The sequence below is a fragment of the Squalius cephalus genome, assembly GCF_949319135.1.
Source record: "Squalius cephalus genome assembly, chromosome: 1".
In the NCBI taxonomy this organism is placed as follows: Eukaryota; Metazoa; Chordata; class Actinopteri; order Cypriniformes; family Leuciscidae; genus Squalius; species Squalius cephalus.
This window is the reverse complement of record NC_137122.1, coordinates 4,050,276-4,073,217: the sequence shown is the minus strand read 5'-3', so window position 1 is coordinate 4,073,217 and position 22,942 is coordinate 4,050,276. Positions and strand designations below refer to the sequence as shown.

At 41.5% G+C, this 22,942-nt stretch overlaps 3 protein-coding genes across 4 annotated transcripts in view; 1 reads left to right on the top strand and 2 right to left on the bottom strand.

Moving 5' to 3' along the window:
- LOC307156058 (uncharacterized protein) overlaps positions 1-22,942 on the bottom strand; it is a 488,898-nt gene that overhangs the window by 326,095 nt on the left and 139,861 nt on the right. The gene's annotated exons all lie outside the window — the stretch shown is intronic.
- The window catches only part of LOC307156367 (uncharacterized protein), a 1,306,365-nt gene that overhangs the window by 1,151,228 nt on the left and 132,195 nt on the right, over positions 1-22,942 (bottom strand). The window lies entirely within an intron of this gene.
- LOC307156242 (uncharacterized protein) overlaps positions 17,149-22,942 on the top strand; it is a 62,552-nt gene continuing 56,758 nt past the window's right edge. The window contains exon 1 of the mRNA XM_079867538.1: positions 17,149-17,253. The gene's annotated coding sequence lies outside the window, so the exon portion shown is untranslated. The remainder of the gene's footprint in view (positions 17,254-22,942) is intronic.

The window sequence follows — 22,942 nt, the reverse complement described above, 5'->3', positions numbered from 1 at the left end:
ATTTAATCCTCTTCTGAGCAGAAAATCCCCTTTCACATATAGCAGAGGAGACTGGGAGGACCCGTGTGATGTGCACAAGATGTAGGATGTTCTACAAAGAATGGTGTCACGGAACAGTGAACGAGAGACGAGGATACAAATGCAGAGGAGATTTACTAGTGACAAGCAGACAAGGTACAAAACTCAGGAACTCCAGGAACGAGAAACTCGGACAAACGAACCAGCACAAGACTACAAACACAAGGAGGCTAAATAGGGGAACAAACAAAGGAGGGTAACGAGAAAGACAGGTGGGACAAATTAACCAATAATCAGATAACAAGATGGGAGGGGCTAGACAATAGACACGAGCACATGGCCCAAAATAACAAAACACCCATGTGCAGCACAAGACAGGACAGGCATGTGACATTACCCCCTCCCTACGGAGCGGCTACCAGACGCTCCATAAGACCAGGGCGGGACAGACCAGGACGGGACGGGAGGGACAGACAGTCCATCTGGCGACCAGGGTGGAACGGCCCTTCAGGCGGCCACGGCGGAGACGACCCCTCGGGCGGCCACGGCGCTGGAACAGACACCACCGGCTCAGGAACTGGAACAGACATCACCGGCTCAGGAAATGGAACAGACACCACCGGCTCAGGAACAGACACCACCGGCTCAGGAACTGGAACAGACACCAACGGCTCAGGCTCAGGAACAGACACCACCGGCTCAGGCTCAGGAACAGACACCACCGGCTCAGGCTCAGGAACAGACACCACCGGCTCAGGAACAGACACCACCGGCTCAGGAACAGGAACAGACACCACTGGCTCAGGCTCAGGAACAGACACCACCGGCTCAGGCTCAGGAACAGACACCACCGGCTCAGGCTCAGGAACAGACACCACCAGCTCAGGCTCAGGAACAGACACCACCGGCTCAGGCTCAGGAACAGACACCACCGGCTCAGGCTCAGGAACAGACACCACCGGCTCAGGAACAGACACCACCGGCTCAGGAACAGGAACAGACACCACTGGCTCAGGCTCAGGAACAGACACCACCGGCTCAGGCTCAGGAACAGACACCACCGGCTCAGGCTCAGGAACAGACACCACCAGCTCAGGCTCAGGAACAGACACCACCGGCTCAGGAACAGACACCACCGGCTCAGGCTCAGAAACAGACACCACCGGCTCAGGCTCTGGAACAGACACCACCGGCTCAGGCTCAGGAACTGGAACAGACATCACCGGCTCAGGAACTGGAACAGACACCACTGGCTCAGGAACTGGAACAGACACCACCGGCTCAGGCTCAGGTACAGACACCACCGGCTCAGGAACAGACACCACCGGCTCAGGAACAGACACCACCGGCTCAGAAACAGATACAACCGGCTCGGTGGCGGCCATCTTGTCCGAAGACACAGGCTCGGCGGACATGACGTGAACAGGCTCTGGATCGGCAGACGTGACGTGAACAGGCTCTGGATCGGCAGACGTGACGTGAACAGTCTCTGGATCAGCAGACGTGACCGGTCACTGGGGTGGTGCCGGCAGGACGAGCAGCTTGGATGGTGCCGGCAGGACGAGCAGCTTGGATGGGGCCGGCAGGGCCAGCAGCTTGGGCGGGGCTGGCAGGGCAAGCCGTCTGAGCGGCGTGTCAAGGATGGCAGTCACCTCCGGGATGGTCTCCGTGTTAGGAGCCACTGGACAATCAGCTGAAGAGGCCCTTTTCCTCCTTCTACGTCTCTGGACCAACGGAGTCGAGAACACCGAACCCGGGACCACCGGAACTGGGACCACCGGAACTGGGACCACCGGACTCGGGACCACCGGAACTGGGACCACCGGACTCGGGACCACCGGACTCGGGACCGCCGGACTCGGGACCACCGGAACTGGAACCACTGGACTCGGGACCACCGGAACTGGGTCCACCGGAACTGGGTCCACTGGAACAGACACGGAGGGATTCTTCCTTCTCCTCCTCCGTTTCGGGACCACCGGAACTGGGACCTCCGGAACTGTCCCGGAGGGGTTCTTCCCTCTCCTCCGTTTCGGGACCAGCGGTGAAGCCTCTCCTTTCAGCTGAACGCTGTCTGCCGTGGCCGCCTCCTCCTCCATAGTCCTTTGAACGCACCTAGCGAAGTATTCCAACAAGGAAATTGAAAATCCTTTATCCTCTCCCTGAGGAAAAATCTTACTCCGCTGTATCCACATTCTGGCTGGTTCCTTCTGTCACGGAATAGTGAACGAGAGACGAGGATACAAATGCAGAGGAGATTTATTAGTGACAAGCAGACAGGGTACAAAACTCAGGAACTCCAGGAACGAGAAACTCGGACAAACGAACTAGCACAATACAAACACAAGGAGGCTAAATAGGGGAACAAACAAAGGAGGGTAGCGAGAAAGACAGGTGGGACAAATTAACCAATAATCAGATAACAAGATAGGAGGGGCTAGACAATAGACACGAGCACATGGCCCAAAATAACAAAACACCCATGTGCAGCACAAGACAGGACAGGTATGTGACAAATGGATCATTAGTGTAGGTTTTATTTAATCAAAAAGTAATAATTACTAAATAAATTAACAAGGATATGATCATAATGGGGTACCTTGTAATCAAAGCAGAATGGCAACTTAGTTACCATCATCCCCCATAAGGCATGATAAGACTTGTCCATGTAGTTCCTAAAGATGAATGTCTTCATGCATTGATACTCCTCTCTAGCCAGATTGAAATCACAGCCATTTCTGAACAGAGTGAAAACTGACCAAACAATCTAGGTTAAGGATCAAAGTAGATGTTTGAAATGTTGCTCTGTGTTATACTTTTTATATCTTTAAGATAATTTAAAAAGAGTCACTAACCTTGTTAAGACAGAGGAAATGTGGTCTAGCAGGAAGTCCAGCTCCTCTGTACCATAGTCTGTCAGCAATATACTGGTTGTAAATGTAAAATGTAATGTAACAATGTACATGGATGTAAAATTCAGTCACGCACTCTCAAATTTTAGTCGCAAAATGCGACCATTTGTTGCAGTCTGGAGCACTGCTTTCTTTCTGTCTGCAACTCGCATGAATGTGTGTGTGTGTGTGTGTTTGTTCAATATTAGTTCTGTGTAATAGAATATCAAGTCTTGTTTGTATTTTAAAGAGAAGTATTCTTGTGTTATGTGCTAGGAATTTAATGTCTTAAACTTCTGATTTAAGTTTCCTTGCTTATAAATAGTGTTTTCACTAGTTTGGATATTTATATCCGCTGCAGAGCTGATAGTTACGGCCTTAAATTAATTAATAATTCCCTTTGAGCTCAATTGAACTGTTTGACCCTTACACCCTTTCAGGGAGTGCTTAATAAACTGGTAAACTTTATATCCGTAAAACAACTCTGATGTAATAAACGACTCTGACTATAATAAAGTGGGCATTACTGTCGTGATCAGTAACGTTGGGCCTATCACTCCGGAGACTGTAAGCTGGATCACGGTCAGTTGATACAGATCCATTCTCGAGTAATAACGAAAGTAATGAAACACAGGGCGGGTCTACGCTAAAACTGCAGTGTCCGTCAAACACCATGTAAAAGTGAATTTTGCATAACAGGTGCCCTTTAAGTCACATGATCAATGTCACTATTTTTTTAACATGTGATTTGCCTAGTTCAGAGTCTGAAATATTAATTATTCCATTTAATTGTGATCACAGTGCGGTAAACAATTTCATTGGGCATCAGTCCTGAAGAAACACCTAAAGAGTCACACAAAGGAGAAGATCCATCATTAATATTACAGCAGAAAAGACACAGCGGTGTGTGTTTCAGTGAAGAAGGCCTTTACTACAGAAGATGAACTGAAAGACCACCAGAAAATTCACACTGGAGAAGAAGGCCATAACACTTTTAAGAGAGATGTGAATCTCATGTTAATTATTAACTCTTTCTTCATTGTTTTTCATTAGAACATCTAGTTTCTCTTCCACTTCTTGTATCTTTGAAACTGGACACTTTTCTTCTCTTTTTCTTTTGAGATGCTTTGGCTCTTATAAGTCAGTAAAGAGAGAGAGATCTGTCTCATTCACTTTTACTTAATGTTTGTATTTGCTATGTAATGATTGATTAAACTCTTTACTCATTTTATGAACATCTCATTGTAATTGTCCATGTTCTTATTTTCTGCTGATTTTGCTTGAATTAGTTATAATTTTAGTTCTGAAAGTCATCCTGATATGATTGCTTTTTGAGCTTTCCATGTTTTCATTTTCTCAATAGTTTTTAAATGCCTAATAAATGATATTTCACTGCACACATGCCTGACATTGAATGAGATTGCTGTCTGTCTACATTATTAACAGTTTCATATCCAGTATCATACAGTATATATATTTCAAAGAGTTTGTTCTAGTCAGTTTGAAGTTCATTCACACCATGAGGCTTCATGAAGTCAGAACAATCACTTTGAACTTTAAACAACACCAGACCCAGCTCCAGCTTTGAGATGTAGGGTGGGCCAAGTGAAACTCCTAGTTTTAACTTTGCATTATTTTTTACCCGTAACAAAACTTTATTTTATAACAAAAGAGGCAGGTCTTGATATTTGCAGGGCTCAACACAAATGAGCTTTTCTACAGGTTAATTCTGGTTCAGATTTTTACTTGCCCTGCAATAATCTTCACAGGCCCATCACAAAAATATATATTTTGTAAGTATTTTAATAAATATACAGACAAGTAAACAGTGCAAGTAAATAGAACAAAGATCAGGTCTGGGGCCCCTGGGCTTGAGTTTATGTTTGGGCCCTACATATGCTGCAAATGACCTTAACTAGAACATCTTTATAAAGTCAAGTCACCTTCATTTATATAGCGCTTTATATAGGATTGTTTCAAAGCAGCTTTACAGTGATAATATAAATTAGCGTAACAGTGAAGTTGCGAAGATCATTAGTCATTAACTTAGGGGCCGCTAACACGACACGACCTCAAAACGCAAACCCGCGAAAACGCAGACGGCGCCAAATGCGCATCACGTGTTCGGTCGATAGGTATGCGTGTTTGAATATATATATATGTGCGCAGGCGTGTAGTCCTTCACAAATCAACCCTCAACAAATTACTTGTTAGGCCTTAAAAATTTATAATTCAGAAATTTTTGTTGCATCTGCATAGCCACGTTAACCGGAATTATCCCGACAATGTTTTATCTGTATAGAGGTAAAAGGAAAGAGGCCTTCACAGGAGAGAGACTAGTGGACACTTCAGGACTGTGTTGTCGTGTCCTTCATCAGATCTGGATACGGCCTGCATCCGGCGGACTGTGGTAAACCTCGGGATAAACAGAGAGACTAATATTAGCGTAGATGCCATTCTTCTTATGATGTACCAAGTACATCAGGATTTATGGGAAGTGTTCCCGGTCCCGGCTGACCTAATCTATGCAGCCTAACATTGAATTATAGAAGTCTATAATGTGTTATGTGAATGCTAGGTCAAAGAGATGTGTCTTTAGTCTAGATTTGAACTGACAGAGTGTGTCTGCTTCCCGGACAATGTTAGGAAGACTGTTCCAAAGTTTTGGTGCTAAATAGGAGAAGGATCTACCGCCAGCAGTCGATTTTGATATTCTAGGTATTAGTAACTGGCCGGAATTTTGAGATCACAATAGACGTGAAGGACTATAATGCGTTAAGAGCTCGCTCAAGTACTGCGGAGCTAAACCATTTAGTGCTTTGTAAGTAATCAGTGTGGGGCTCATAATAACATTCCCTGTAATGCTACTGTTAATGTTTAGAGAGAGAGAGTGCCCCCCTATATGTCTTTATTTCATTTTTATTGTTCACTTAGTTCATATGTATTCTAAATTCTTGATGGGGTTAATACTGGAAATATGTTTAAGTCAACATTTGAGTCAATGTTTGTGCAAACGCATAATCTCTGCTTGATTTATATTGAGTGATGCTCAAGCAGGCATGTTATGGCGATCCTACAGGAGAGGGGGCGCCCACGGAAGAGAGGTGCGGGCGTGAACTAGAAACAGAGGAAGAGAGTTTTTAGTAGTGGTGGACTCGCGCAGAGTTTAGATAGACTTTTTTAGAACGCTGCGAGCACGCGGAAGAGCGGAGATTCTCGGCCGAATAATTCAATTCAATTCAATTCAAATTTATTTGTATAGCGCTTTTCACAATACATATTGTTTCATAGCAGCTTTACAGAAAGTGCATTTCAGAAATGTACATAGAGAAATACAGTTAGTTAATCATGTATTGATTTAGGGCATAAACATATCGCCAGCGTCGAGTCGTCTCTTCACAGGCGCCGAGTCGTCTCTGCACGGGTGTTGGAGAATCTGTAGTTCCCATGAGAGGCTGGATACAAACTGGAGCTGACGATCTGCATTTACCTCGGGACTAGCGTCCCGAGATAACAACAGAAAAGCATATGGGAAATAATTAGCGTAGCTGCTGTTCGCAATATTAATGCATTCAATCTGATTCACCTGTAGTATAAAAGGTAAGTATTATGTGAATGCTTGGCTAAAGAGATGCGTCTTTAATCTAGTTTTAAACTGGGACAGCGAGTCTGAGCCTCGAACAATATCAGGAAGGCTATTCCAGAGTTTAGGAGCTAAATGTGAAAACGCCCTCCCTCCTTTAGTGGACTTAGATATCCTAGGAATGACCAGAAGCCTCGAATTTAGTGATCTTAAAGAGCGCGATGGATTGTAGGGCGATAGAAGTTCCGTTAAATACACAGGAGCTAAACCATTTAGGGCTTTATAGGTCAGTAGTAATACTTTGTAATTGATACGGAACTTTATAGGTAACCTCTAGCGGCGGCATTTTGAACTAACTGTAGCTTGTTTATTGAGGATGCAGGACAACCAGCTAATAAAGCATTACAGTAATCTAGTCTCGAGGTCATGAATGCATGAACTAACTTTTCTGCATCAGAAACAGATAGCATGTTACGTAGCTTAGCAATATTTCTAAGGTGGAAAAAGGCTGTTCTTGTAACATATGAAATATGATTTTCAAAAGACAAGTTGCGGTCTAATATAACACCCAGGTCTTTTACAGTAGAGGATAAAGTAACAGGACACCCTTCTAGATTAAAGTTGTATTGTAAGAGGTTTTGTGGGCAGTTTTTTGGACTAATAAGTAATACCTCCGTTTTATCTGAATTTAATAGCAGAAAATTACTTGTCATCCAGTATTTTATATCTTTAACACACTCTGTTAATTTAGATAATTTATTGTTTTCATCTGGTCGTGATGAAATATATAATTGAGTGTCATCAGCATAACAGTGGAAATTAATTCCATATTTTCTTATAATATTACCAAGTGGCAGCATATATATTGAGAATAGCAGAGGCCCTAACACAGATCCCTGCGGTACACCGTAGTTTACTGACGTTATCTTCGATTTTTCCCCATTTAAACAGACAAAATGGTAGCGGTCTGATAAGTACGATCTAAACCAGTTTAATGCCTGTCCCTGAACACCAGTGTAGTTTTGTAGTCGGTCTAAGAGTATTTTGTGATCTATAGTGTTGAACGCAGCACTCTAGAAGTAAATCATTTGTAATTTTAACGAGCGCAGTTTCAGTGCTATGATGCGGTCTGAATCCTGACTGAAATTTTTCATAGATATCATTTTTTTGCAAGAAAGAGCATAGTTGAGCGGACACAACTTTTTCTAGAATTTTAGACATAAATGGAAGATTTGAAATGGGTCTGTAATTTGCTAGGTTATTATGATCTAATTGTGGTTTCTTAATGAGAGGTTTTATAACTGCCAACTTGAATATTCTTGGAACATGACCTAAGGATAAAGACGAGTTAATAATATTTAGAAGAGGCTCTTCCACTACAGGTAACACTTGTTTCAGTAGTTTAGTTGGTATTGGATCTAATAAACACGTTGTTGGTTTAGATGCAATGATAAGTTTATTTAGCTCTTCCTGTCCTATAGTTGTAAAGCACAGTAATTGTTCTTGTGGGGTGATAATTGAGGCTGAATCATAAGACACCATTAAAGATTGTACATTTACAATTGTGTTTCTGATGCTTTCTATTTTCTCAGTGAAGAAATTCATAAAATCATTACTACTACACTGTAACGGAATATTTTGCTCCGGTAACGTCTGTTTATTTGTTAGTCTAGCGACGGTGTTAAATAAAAACCTAGGATTATTTTGGTTATTTTCTATTAGTTTGCGGAGATACGAGTTTCTCTCTTTAGAACATGTGTAGCACTGTTGTACCAAGGTGCTTTAGTTTTCTCTCTAACCTTTTTTAATCTAATTGGTGCAACGATGTCTAATGTACTAGAGAAAATGGTGCTCATAGTGCTAGTCATTTCCTCTAGTTCATCTGCTAGTTTGGGTTCACTGAGCAGCTGAGATAGATCAGGTAAGCTATTTGAGAAATGATCTATAGTTGTTGGAAGGATTGTTCTGCCTGGTCGATAACGTGGCACAACATGACAAATTTCAGCGGTACGTAGTATGCAAGTGACCATGTAATGGTCAGTGACTTCATCACTTTGCGGTATAATATCTATATCGGTTGGATCGGTTCCATGTGATATAATTAAATCTAGCGTATGATTAAGACGATGAGTGGGACCAGTTACATTTTGCTTGACCGCAAAGGAGTTTAATAAATCTGTAAACGCAGCCCCTAACGCATCATTTGAATTATCTACGTGTATGTTAAAATCTCCAACAATTAATGCTTTATCGACATTGACCAAAAGATCTGAGAGAAAGTCTGCAAACTCTTTTAGGAAATCAGCGTAAGGCCCTGGCGGTCTATATACAGTAGCCAAGGCTAGAGATAATAGGGATTTCTTTCTTACATCTAAGAGAGTAACATTTAGCACAAGTACTTCAAACGAATTAAACCTGTGACCTGTTTTCTGAGTAACAGAAAGAATATCTTTATAGATTATAGCAACACCACCGCCACGACCAATCAGACGAGGCTCATGCTTGTAACAGTATCCAGGAGGTGTAGACTCATTAAGACCGAAATAATCATTTGGTTTAAGCCAGGTTTCAGTAAGGCAAAGTACATCGAAACTATTATTTGTGATCATTTCATTTACAATAACCGCCTTAGGTGTAAGCGATCTGATGTTTAAAAGAACTATCTTTATAAATTGTTTTTGTTCACTAATATTGAGATTTTCTGGTTTAATCACAATTAGATTTTTCCTAGATCCTGCAGTAGATTTATTATTTGATCTCACTAAACGAGGAATAGACACAGTTTCAATATAATGTTCTACATTGGTACTTATGTCAATTAAGTTTGGACAGCAAAGAGTGTGATTTGGACTTTGACTTACTAGTCATAAGAATAAGCGAGTGCATGTCAGCGCGAGATGGATCTGGAAGCACTAGCCGAACGGGTAACAGAGAGGCTGTGGCTGTTGCGGCTCGACCAAGTGAAGGAGGTATGTGATTGTAACAAAATCCCTACCGCAAATGTCTCTACTAAGCACGCACTTATCAGGAAGATTACAGAGTCGATTGATGCCGCGATTGATACGGAAGAAGAAGAAGTAGCGAAGCACTATTTGTATTCAATGTTTTCGCTCATGGAGGTGCAGGGAGAGAACGAAATTGACGAAAATGGCGGCAGAAATAAAATTGAGACGGAAATCTCGCAGATTGAGCATGATGTAGTGAACGAGGCGGATTCACAGCAAAATCACTCTGAACTGCAGATTGGAAATACGAATATGAGAGTTCAAATGGGAAAAAAAGGAAAAGAGAGTGAAAAAGAAAAAAAAACAGCCTCTGGAACAGCCAGCATTCATTGGCATGGCCCCTGAAGTCACGGTGAGGAGGGATTTCAAAGTCTGCGGTCAGATAGGGGAGAGTGGGCAAAAGGATAAACTGTCATTCACTAATTTGATGCATCAGGTTGACAAAGGGCTGAGAAGAGGCCACAGTGAAGCAGAAATTATTGAAGCAGTAATAAAAGCCATCAGCCCAGGATTGAGTTTACGCAATATGCTGGAAATCAAAAGAGATCTCACTCTTTCACAGCTGAAAACAATATTAAAGGGACATTTCAAGGAGGACAGTTCTACCGACCTGTACTACAAATTGTTGAACATCACTCAAAGTGCCAATGAATCACCATAAGCCTTCCTTTTCAGAGCCATTGAGTTCAAAGAAAAGCTGTTACGCACGTGTGAAGAAGGTGGCGAGTATTTCAGTACAGAGCACATACAAAAGAAGTTTCTACGCTCGGTTGGCACCGGTCTGATCAGTGATCATATTAAATTTCAGATGAGGCCATACCTGGACGATTCAAAAATTTCAGATGAACTGTTGATCAACAAAATGAACGAGGCAGCCGGTGATGAAACCGAGAGACTGAATAAACAAAAGAAGAACACAGGAAGTAAAGTGGCAAAAGTACACCAATTGTGTCCAGAAATGCAGGCTCATCCATGCAGACAGGATGAAATGACCGCCAAAGTGTTGGTTCAGGAACAGTCAAGTGATGTTGTCAGGCGGAAATCCAGAGAAACATCAGCAGTGGAGGGGCGGAGAGAATCCGAGTTATATGAGATGGTGAAACTCCTGAGAGAGGAATTTGCGGAACTGGGAAAAGGACAAAACAACCCTCCTGATCGTATAGTCAAGGGAAGATCCAGCTACAGAAAGGGATGCAGAGCTTGTCAGGAGAAAGGTGAAGAGGATCGATGCGAGCACTGCTTCAGATGTGGAGTTGTGGGTCATGCCGCCCGGGGATGTAGAGCACCAAAGAATCCAGCAGAGGGCAGAAGCGATGTAAAAATATCTGTTCATTCCATGAGACCAGACAGCTCGACCTCCATTCTGAGTTATTGTGACCCACAAGAGAAAACTCAAGAGCTACTGCGACAAAGAATTAAACAGCTGGAGGCGGAGTTAGAACAAAGAGGAAAAACAGAGCATGTTAGAGCTACCACCTATACCAACCACATACCTTTCCAACGACACCCAAGATTGGAGAACCTCATTGGTCCTAGATGTATGGTTGACTGTTTCTTTGAATGCGTGCCTGTGCAGGCGCTCTGGGACACAGGGTCGCAGGTGACCATCATCAATGAGGAATGGAAGAATACTTGCTTTCCCCACATTGCGACACGCAGCCTAAGTGAGCTGCTGGACGAAGGTGAAACACTCATTGGACGAGCAGCAAACCAAACTGATATACCTTTCTCAGGATGGGTGGAGTTGAAATTTCAACTTGGGCCGAAAAGAGGGGCCCAGGCAGAACTTCTGGTACCCGTGCTTCTCTCCAGTGAGCAAGGCGTGGGGCAGCCTCCAATTATTGGCTATAATGTTATTCAGCAGCTGGTGACAAAGGGAATGGAGCAGTACCCTGATATCATTCCAGAAGTGGTAAAGGAAGCTTTCTCTTGTGACTGCAAAAAAGCTGTGGTATTGATTAGAATGATGCAGAATGGGGACCAAGTTGGAAAAGAAGGAATAGTGAAAGTTGGACGGATTAATACAGTTGTTGCTGCCGGACAGACAAAAACGGTGAAATGTAGAGTGAGGGCTGGTCCTCTGGTTTCAAAGCAGGAAGTCTTGTTTGAACCAGAAGTTATTCCACAGTGGCCTGAGGGACTTGATGTAACTAAGATGGTAATCAGTCTTCAGAGGGGAAACTTGACAAAAGTTCACATCCCAGTTACCAACATCAGCAATGTGGACATCATGCTTGCTCCCCGCACTGTACTAGGACGAGTTCAGCAAGTCAGGTCCATCTATCCAGCAGACACCAAACCCGCTACGGTGAAGGCAGACTGGAATGACATTGGGGAGGATGTGGTGGCGGCGGGAGTAATGGTCGCTGAAGGTACGGACATGATAATCCGTGAGGTGAAAGATCTGAGTGAGATTGACAACACAGGACAGGATACTAATGGAAAACTGTGGGACCCACCAGTGTCAATTGACCATCTCACCCTGGAGCAACAGAGAAAAGTTAAACAGCTGCTGAGGGAGGAGTGTGCAGCATTTTCAAAGGATGAGAACGATGTGGGGTGCATCCCGTCACTCCAAATGAGAATCAGATTGAGTGACACGACACCAGTAAAGCGTACGTATGTCTCCGTACCAAAACCACTACACAAGGAGGTGAAAGAATATGTGGAAGACCTTTTGAATAAAGGATGGATTCAGAAGTCTCGCTCCTCCTATGCATCTCCGATCGTCTGTGTCCGAAAGAAAGATGGTAGTCTACGTCTTTGTATAGATTACCGGGAGCTCAACCGCAAATCCATCCCAGACCGTCACCCTATCCCAAGGGTACAGGACATGCTAAACAGTTTATGTGGAAGTACATGGTTCTCAGTCCTGGACCAGGGGAAGGCATATCATCAGGGGTTTGTGGAGGAGGGCAGTCGACCATACACAGCTTTCATAACACCGTGGGGCCTTTATGAATGGGTCAGAATCCCCTTTGGGCTGTCCTCTGCCCCTGCCGAGTTCCAGCGTAGTATGGAGGAGTGTTTAGTGGGACTCAGGGATGACACCTGCCTTCCATACTTAGATGATAACCTTATACATAGTAAGACATTTGAGGAGCATCTCCGTGATGTTAAGGAAGTGTTACGCCGCTATCAAGCTCATGGAGTGAAGCTTACAGCCAAGAAGTGTGAATTGTTCAGGGCTGAGGTAAAGTTCCTGGGGAAAATAGTCTCTAAAGGGGGATACACTATGGACCCCAAGGAAATTGCACCCGTGCAAGCACTAAGAGACCGTAAGCCTAAGACGGTCGGAGATCTGAGACAACTGCTGGGGTTCCTATCATACTATCGCACGTACATTCCCAGTTTTTCCCAAATTGCCAGACCCCTCTATGAGCTATTGTCAACAGGGACGCCTTCAGGAAAGGGGACAAGCAGTAAAGATGACAACGGTAAGAAGGGTCATGGTAAAGGGGCAAAACCAGCTCAACTTCATTCCAGTCGGCCTATAGCTTGGACAGAACAACATCAGAATGTCCTCAACCAACTACTGGAGTTCTTGCTTCATCCTCCAATCATAGGCTACCCTGATTTTGAACAGCCCTTCATCTTACATTGTGATGCATCACAAGATGGACTGGGGGCCGTACTATATCAGAGGCAAAAAGGTAAACTGGTGGTCATTGGCTTTGGGTCACGGACTCTAACAGCTCCAGAGAAGAATTACTATCTGCACTCTGGGAAACTGGAATTCTTGGCGATGAAATGGGCCATTTGTGAACGATTCCGTGAATACCTATATCAAGCAACCTCTTTTGTGGTCTATACGGACAACAACCCGCTGACGTATGTTCTGTCCACGGCCAAGCTTAATGCCACCACCCACCGATGGATAGCAGAGTTGGCTGACTACAATTTTACCATCAAGTATAGACCAGGTACACCGGGATGCTGCGTACACCGGGATGCTGCGTACACCGGGATGCTGATGGACTGTCGAGGATGCCTTTGGACATGGAGAGATACATGCAGACCTGTTCGCAGGAGGCCAGTCCAAGAGTCATAGCTGCTGTCACAGATTCACTTCTCCTAAAGCTGGAGGAAGAGGAGCCCTGGATGTGTCCAATCACCTTAGCTACAATTTGCTCTGAGGCAGAGCAGGATCAAGGAGCAACACAAGAGACCAAAGTGACCCCTGAGGAACTAAGAGGAGCCCAAGAAAAAGATACAGTGCTTGGAAAGGTGCGGGAGTACGTGCTGGCAGAACGTTGGCCAAAGTTGGTGGGACGAGACCGTCGTGATGAGTTGACTGTCCTGTATAGGCAAAGAAACAGGTTAGTTGTGGATGAGGAAGGAGTACTGTGTCGACAATCGGCGGGACGCACCCAGACAGTACTGCCCAGAAAATACCGCCAGTTGGTGTTTAAGGAGCTTCATGAGGATATGGGTCACCAGGGAGTTGAGCGCACACTCAGCCTCATCCGGGACAGGTTCTATTGGCCTCACATGCAGGCCGATGTGGAACATTATGTCACCAAGGTGTGTAGCTGTCTGAAACGCAAGCGTCCAAATAAAGTGACAAGAGCACCATTGGTCAATATAGTGACAACGTACCATTTCGAACTGGTATCAGTGGATTTCCTGCATCTGGAGGGCTGCAAGGGTGGCTACGAATACATCCTGGTGATAATGGACCATTTTACACGCTTCGCCTAAGCGTATGCTTGCAAAAATAAGTCTGCAAAGACAGCAGCAGAAAAGATCTATGGCGACTTTGTTCTCAGATATGGCTTCCCTACTAAACTCCACCACGATCAAGGGAGGGAATTTGAAAACAAGTTGTTTGAGCACATGGAGGAAATCTGTGATATCCAACACTCCCGCACGACTCCATACCACCCGGCTGGAAACGGACAGGTGGAAAGATTTAACAGAACGTTGCTGTCAATGCTGAGATCTCTGCCGAGTCAAGCCAAGGCTGATTGGAAGAGCTCTCTAAACAAGGTTGTCCATGCGTATAACTGTACGCGAAGTGAAGTGACAGGTTATGCCCCATACTACCTTCTGTATGGCAGACACCCGAGGCTGCCCATCGCTTTAATGTTTGGCCTGAAGCCAAGGGAGAGTGGAGTGTCGCATAGTGATTATGCTGCCAAGTGGAGAAATCGCATGAAAGAGGCATATGAATTGGCATCAAGGACAGTTCAGAAGGAGCAGAGGAGAGAAAAGCAAGGCTACGACAAGAAGATATATGGAGCAGATCTCCAGCCAGGAAACAGAGTTTTGGTGAGAAATCGTGGAGAAAGAGGTGGTCCGGGGAAACTCCGGTCATACTGGGAGGATCGAGTACATGTCGTGACAGAAAGGAAGTATGCAGACGGCCCAGTCTATGTGGTTAAGCCAGAACGTGGCCCAGGGGAAGCGAGGGTCCTACACCGAAACTTTTTGCTGCCTTGCGACTTCCTACCTGTTGACTATGTCCAGCAGAACAGGAATATAATGCAATCAAGGGGGAAAGTGACAGTGGAAAAGGGGAAAAAGGACACACATCACATGGACGCTGAGACGGAAGAGGATTCTGAGGACGAGGATGATTGGAGAGGCTTGACGGCAGTGCCGACAAAACAACATGCAGAGAGGATACGCCGACCAAGAATTGAGGAGGATGAGTTCCGAGTAAGGGCAACAGAAGGAGAAGTGGACCAAGAGCCAGAATGCGAGCATGTACTGCCCATGGAAATGTGTGAGGAAGAGGACAGAAACTCAGAGAAGTCTGCAGATGAATTGGAAGATGAAAATGAGATGGTTCAAGGGAGACAGGAGACATCATCCGATGAGGCAGATGACGTCAGCCCAGCTGCAACTCACCTGCCACAAAGAAAGTATCCTTTCAGACAAATACATCCACCAAAAACACTGACATATGATACATTAGGCACGCCTTCTATTACACACAGAGTAATTTGATTTCATAGTTACTATACAAGTTAGTAAAAATACAGTTCATAAGTTCATAATTTAGAAGAAGTTAATGGGATTATGTTTCAGTTAATACACATAAAGTACCAGTAAACAGACATTGGCAATTAGTTTGCTAAAATATGATGATACAGTCAAAATAGCATATGTGGGTCTGTGTATAGAGCATAGAATATGTTAATGGTTGCGACCTTTCAGCACTTGATGCGTGGCCCGTCGTATGACGGAGCAATGTTTCAGATATCATGTGGCCAGTGGTGTCTACGTCAGCAGATGACATGAAATGGGAGATAGATGTCACGCAAAGACAGTTTCAAGACTACTTAGCATCAAGTATAGAGACTGACTCCCTTATGTACTTCTTTGCTCTTGTGTTGAAAACAGAGACTCTGGGAACTATGGAATGCTGAGACAGCATTCATTTTTGGAGGGGAGAGTGTGGGGCTCATAATAACATTCCCTGTAATGCTACTGTTAATGTTTAGAGAGAGAGAGTGCCCCCCTATATGTCTTTATTTAATTTTTATTGTTCACTTAGTTCATATGTATTCTAAATTCTTGATGGGGTTAATACTGGAAATATGTTTAAGTCAACATTTGAGTCAATGTTTGTGCAAACGCATAATCTCTGCTTGATTTATATTGAGTGATGCTCAAGCAGGCATGTTATGGCGATCCTACAGGAGAGGGGGCGCCCACGAAAGAGAGGTGCGGGCGTGAACTAGAAACAGAGGAAGAGAGTTTTTAGTAATGGTGGACGCGTAAAGGCAAAAGTTCCTTTTTTTTTTACACGTAGCATATATAAGTGATTTTTTTTTTGTGCCGACGGCCCTCGGTTGGATGGCCGTTCTGGACTTTTCCAGAAGCACAGATTGTCAGTCCGTCCCTGCACATATGTGAAAAAATGCTGGTATAATAATCAGTGATCATGCAGCAGTATCTATGGAGATACATTTGGGTAGATTTCAACATTGTTCCAGATGGAGGTTGCAAACGTCTTTGTTTATTAAATTTGTGGAGAATTGTATTGATAAATATTTTGAACTAAATACGAATGAAACTACGGCAAGTATTAGATGGAAAGTGTATGTAAGAGGAGAAATTATTAGTTATACAAGCAACATAATAAGGAATTATGAGAGCTAACTATGATAAATTAACAACCGACAGCCTATATATAGCCTTTCAAAATCCACAAATGCGTGAGGGGATTCACAAATGCACAAGAAGAGATTCACAAATGTGTGCAGCGATTTACAAATGCACAGAAAGCAGTTCACAAATTAATGCCAGGCAGAGTTGTGTTTGTTAAATAATAAAACATTTGTAAATATTTTTTTTATTTGCAAATCTTATTTTTATCTTAAATCTTATTTGTGAATTTGATATTTTTGTGAATCTCCTTACATTTATTTGCAGATCTTAATCTATTTATTTGTGAATTTTATACATTTTTGTGAATCTCTTTACATTTATTTGTGAATATTAATCTATTTATCTGGAATAATGCAACAATTTTAACCCCATAATCCTCCTCTGCCTATTCTGACTATTTTGTGCTTCACTTGAAAAAGTTCCTTTCACCTTTAGTAACTGGAGTAACTTCAGTTCTATAATAATAATAATAATGGAAGGCTACCAGTAAAGCTGAATCTGCGTGGCCCTGATTGGCTGCGGGGGTGTCCCGTACGCGCGTGCGTTGGAGGTCGATGACGTCGCCGCTCGCTCGCGCCGTCTCTTCCCTCATTGTTTTTCAGTGTCGAGTCTTCTGAGGAGAGGAGAGCAGTTCACGGTATTTCTCATATTTACACAACCATCACACACACTTTATACAGTTTGATTAAGCGACAGGCTCATTTCTGTATTGTTTTCATCGATCACAGCGATACTTGTGCGTCTTTTCTGGCGTCTTCCTTCTGAAATAAACATTTAGTGCAGCAGCAGCGAGCATGAGGAGAATATGTTGAGTTCATTCAGACCTGGGGTGCGTTTCCCGAAAGCATCGTTGGCCAACTATGGTCGCAAGTTCCGTCGTTACCAATAGAGTTCAATGGACATTGCGATGAACTTGCGACCATAGTTGGCCAACGATGCTTTCGGGAAACGCACCCCTGAACGATGTTGTGTTCGTTTGTGTGATTGACTCGTCATGTCAAAAGTCAAAGTTTAAGATCTGTGAAGGGAATGAATGGATATCGATCTCAAGTGTCATACTGGAACAGATCTGCTAAAACTTTACATTATTTTACTTTTCTCTTAAAGTTTACAGCCTATAATGAGCCACGTGAGACATTAAATCAATAGCCTACTTATAAATATGAATAGCGTTTTACTCTTGGAACAATAGTGCTCTGTGGTGCTTTTTATTTTCAAAAGTTTAATGATAATTTTCAGTTTCTGCACATAAAATGTTATTATAATGATCTAACTTAGTGATGAATGAATCATAAGATCAAACTATATTTAGATTAATTTGGACATATTATGCTGCTGTAGTTATTTATCTGTAGTGGTTGATGAAGATGAGTGTCATTTAGGGATGTCAATTTTCATAAATTCCCGTTGATCGATTGTCGTTTAAATTAACGATCAATTAATTGATTAATCGTTAGCCTTAACACTGCAATATGAGTGGCATATGGCCAACAGCATGACAGGTTGTGCAAATACTAGGGCTGAACGATTTTGGAAAATAATCTAATTGCGATTTAGTTTTACCAATATAGCGATTGCGATTTAATATGAGATTTTTTTTTTTTAAGCTCTTTATCTTTTCTATTATTCAACCAAAACAAGCAATAAATCATTGTAAAATAGGGAAGGGAATCTTTAGGCACCTCATGAGCCGATTACATTTTGTTCTTTTATTGATCTTATTAATAAAACTTAAAATATTTAATTACATAATTATAAGTAGGCCTACTTATAATAATTAACGTTAAAAAACTAAATTAATACAATTACATGTTAAGAATTTTAACAAACAAATATAGCTTCAAAACAAATATCAAAGAGGGGAAAAAAATATTAGAAGCAATAAACAAAGAGTGCTTTCAGGATTTAAGAGTAGGCTGTCCGAACGTTTTCATCTCTTTTGCAATTATAAGATGTGGTTTGTCCTGTCTGTTTAATAACTTAAGATATAATTGCCTGTGTCTCATTAATTTCGCGTCATAAAAGCATTTTGAGATGCAAGTACATTTAACCACATAGACGGAGTAACCCACAGCCGCATGCTCAAACGCTCTTCGCAAAGCGCGCGCGAGTATTTGAAATTGAAAGCAGCTTCAGTCTGTGATTTTCATATTTTTAATATATAAGCCAACTGCATTCCAAAATATGATGCCTTCTTAGAGCATTTGTAAGTAAAATACCGGCGGGCGAGACCGCGCGCTACAAAAGTAACATCATGCAGACCGCGCGCGTAGAAAGCACACGCGTCATCATATATCTGTGTTTAAAACTAAGCTCAGACATAAATATGAAATTATCCTAATCGACACAGAATCGTTGGAGAGAATCTATAACACAATATCACATAAATTAAACATAAACTGTTATTTCCTGTAGCCAGGCCTACATGCGTAGCGTGCCAAGTTGATGCTTCATCTGCAATACAGACTGGTTTACTCTCGCGTGCCACGTGATCAGACTGTAATTGCAGCTTTGCGGTTAAAAATTCATTATATCGCGATATTATCGCAAATGCAATTAATCGTTCAGCCCTAGCAAATACACAAAACGCTTCCTCACCAAATGAATGAGAGGGTTTTTAATCTAAATAAAGGGCTAGTAGGATTGTAAAATGTTTCGATGAGTATACACATTGAAACATTTTACAATCCTAAGTAGCCCTTTATTTAGATTAAAAACCATTTCTCATTCATTTGTTTATTTAGGATGCAGGACAACCGGGTAATAAAGCATTACAGTAATCTAATCTCGAGGTCATGAATGCATGAACTAACTTTTCTGCATCAGAAACTGATAGCATGTTACGTAGCTTAGCAATGTTTCTAAGGTGGAAAAAAGCTGTTCTTGTAACATATGAAATATGATTTTCAAAAGACAGGTTGCAGTCTAATATAACACCCAGGTCTTTTACTGTAGAGGATAAAGTAACAGGACATCCTAGATCCTACTATGTTAAAGTTGTAGTGTGAGAGGTTTTGTAGGCGGTTTTTTGAACCGATAAGTAGTACCTCTGTCTTGTCTGGATTTAATAAAAGAAAATTGCGCGTCATCCAATCTTTTATATCTTTAACACACTCTGTCAATTTGGATAATTTAGTGTTTTCATCTGGCCGTGATGAAATATAGATTTGAGTGTCATCAGCATAACAATGGAAACTAATTCCATGTTTCCTTATAATATTTCCAAGTGGCAGCATATATATTGAGAATAACAGAGGGCATAACACAGATCCCTGCTGCACTCCATAGTTTACTGGAGTAATGATCGAAGACACCAGTATAATTTTGTAGTCGATCTAAGAGTATTTTTTTTTATCTATAGTATCGAATGCAGCACTAAGATCAAGTAAAACTAATATTGAGATACAGCCTTGGTCAGAAGCTAAAAGTAAATCATTTGTGATTTTAACGAGCGCAGTTTCAGTGCTATGGTGCGGTCTGAATCCTGACTGAAACTTTTCATAGATGTAATTTTCTTGCAAGAAAGAGCCCAGTTGAGCAGACACAACTTTTTCTAGTATTTTAGACATAAAAGGAAGATTTGAAATGGGTCTATAATTTGCTAGATTATGTGGGTCTAATTGTGGTTTCTTAATGAGAGGTTTTATAACTGCCAGTTTAAATGTTCTTGGAACATGACCTAAAGATAAAGATGAGTTAATAATATTGAGGAGAGGCTCTTCCACTATCGTTAACACTTCTTTCAGTAGTTTAGTGGGTATAGGATCTAATAAACATGTTGTTTTAGATGAAGTGATACGTTTATTTAACTCTATTTGTTCTATAGTTGTAAAGCACTGTAATTGTTCTTGCGGGGTGATAATTGAGGCTGAATTATAAGGCGCGATTGAGGATTGAACGTTTACAATTGTGGTTCTGATGTTTTCTATTTTCTCAGTGAAGAACTTCATGAAATCATTACTGCTAAACTGTAAAGGAATATTTTGTTCAGGTGACATCTGTTTATTTGTTAGTCTAGCCACGGTGTTAAATAAAAACCTAGGATTGTTTGGGTTGTTTTCTATTAGTTTGCGGAGGTGCTCAGCCCTGGCCACTTTTAGGGCCTTTTTATAACGTGACAAACTGTCTTTCCAAGCGATTCTAAAGACCTCTAAATTAGTTTGTTTCCATTTACGCTCTAAATTACGGGTTTCTCTCTTTAAAACATGCATAGTATTGTTGTACTTTTTTAATCTATTGGGTGCAACAATATCCAATTTTCCAGAGAGAATGGTGCTCATAGTGCTAGTTAAAAAAAAGAATAATAATAATAAACGAGGCTCAAACATCCATTTCGTAATTGACTTTTTCAATTTTGTCAAAGAAACAACACACTAAAGCCCGTAAAGCATTGAAATACATATCAGGGATGGTAATTTTAAGCAAAAATAATATTTGAAGATCGCTGGGTATTACAACAAAACTTAAACATACGTTTCATATTTATGTTTAAATAATATAATGTTATTTTTTTATTTCATCCATGTTGATTATATGAAAGCGGAAACCGTATGAGATGAGTAAGATAGGATCATAAGATGCCCAATATATCGGGAGACATATGGAGTGGGTCAGACATGATTTTGACCACTTATGTTTTGATTTGTAGAAAGCCTTTCGTTAAAGTGAATTTCGTTTTGTATAAATTGTATCTTAATTTAATCAATGTTTCATCAACCAATTGCTGATTTAATAAATAAGAAGCAAATGGGTCATTGACGGATAAGACTTTTTAATAGGCCAATTTTAAAATACCAAAAATATGGATATGTTTGGCCATTTTCTAAACATTTGGAATGTAGTGTGCACATGCCTTTATAAAGAAAAGTAAAAAAATTGACATTTTAGTGTTTTTTACACTTAAGTTAATAATACATAGCCTTAAAAAAGTCATCTGGGGCGACCGTAATATATCTCAAAATTCACATTTGTATGTATCATTAAGACTAGTTGAACTCATATCAGTAAGTAGATAAACTGATGAAGAAAGATAAACTTTAGTGCCCTTTCATTTTATGAAAACCATTATTTCACAAGTTTATTCTATAATATCAGAGTCTCCCTCATAATCCAGTTACAATACTGATTTTTACTTTAAAAGCAAAAAAACTGAATTAGCATTTATACAGATATTACACATTCAACAATAGCATACCACTGATTAATATTTGAGGCTAAACTGATGGATATTTGGTTATGAATTTATTCATTTATTCATTCATTTGTTGGTTACCCCACATGACATATGGTCGCCCCAAATGATAAGAAAACCACAGGTATAAAAATTTCAGTTAAAATGTACACAAAAGAGTTCAAGACGAAAGAAAATTTAACTCTTTTTATTCAAATAACATTTCAACATTTAAATATAACAAATCAGAAGGACATTAACATTTAAAATTATATCATTTGTATTGCAACACACATTAAATGCTTCAAGAACTTAAGAAGCTGAGTAAAGAATCTCTTTTTTGGAACCTTTTTAATTCATTGGACAGGGATGAACACTACTTGCATCTCAATTAACCTTTCAACATTCAAATATCACAAATAATAAGTTTCTTTTTCTGGACCCATTTAGCCACATAAGGCAGTTATGAACACGACTTGCATTTATCTAAGCTGAGGCATTTCTGAACTTCACCCAATCTTGGAGAGTCAGCTTTGAGAAGCGTGATGTTGCTGGCTCAGGCTCTGAGATCACAGCATGCACATCTTTTCTGTAGTAGAAAATTAAATCTACAGTTTGTGGCCACATGAAGAGGTTTTTGTCACCAGATTGTAGCATACAATTGACCTGCACTTCTTCTCCCACAACCTCAAGCACTTGACCAACATAAGGCTTTTCATCATAAATGACAATAACAAACTTGCCACAAAGATGTAGATTTTCTTGTTCCCTAGGTGGTTGAGGAGGAGAGCTTGGGGGATTCTCAGTGTTGCACACAGTGCGTCTCACTCTCAGGTCTACTGTTACGGGCTTGTAACAAGGGCATGGACTCCTCTCTGTTTTCCTACAGAAGCATGACACAGTCCTGTGAGTGATCTGTGAAGGCTGGGTAGACCAAACCTGGTGTATTTTAAAGGTGCCCTTCACAGCCTCCAAGTTGTCAGGAATTAGCTCATCACACTTTTCAATGCTTTCTCTGTTTACCCAATAGTGTGTGATGCTTGAGCCTAATCTTGTGTTCAGCATCTCATAGAGTTGCTGTGGTCTGAAGTTCACCACCTCTTTGGACAAAGCGATCTGCTTCTCTTTTTATTGCCCCACCAATCCCATCTGGGGC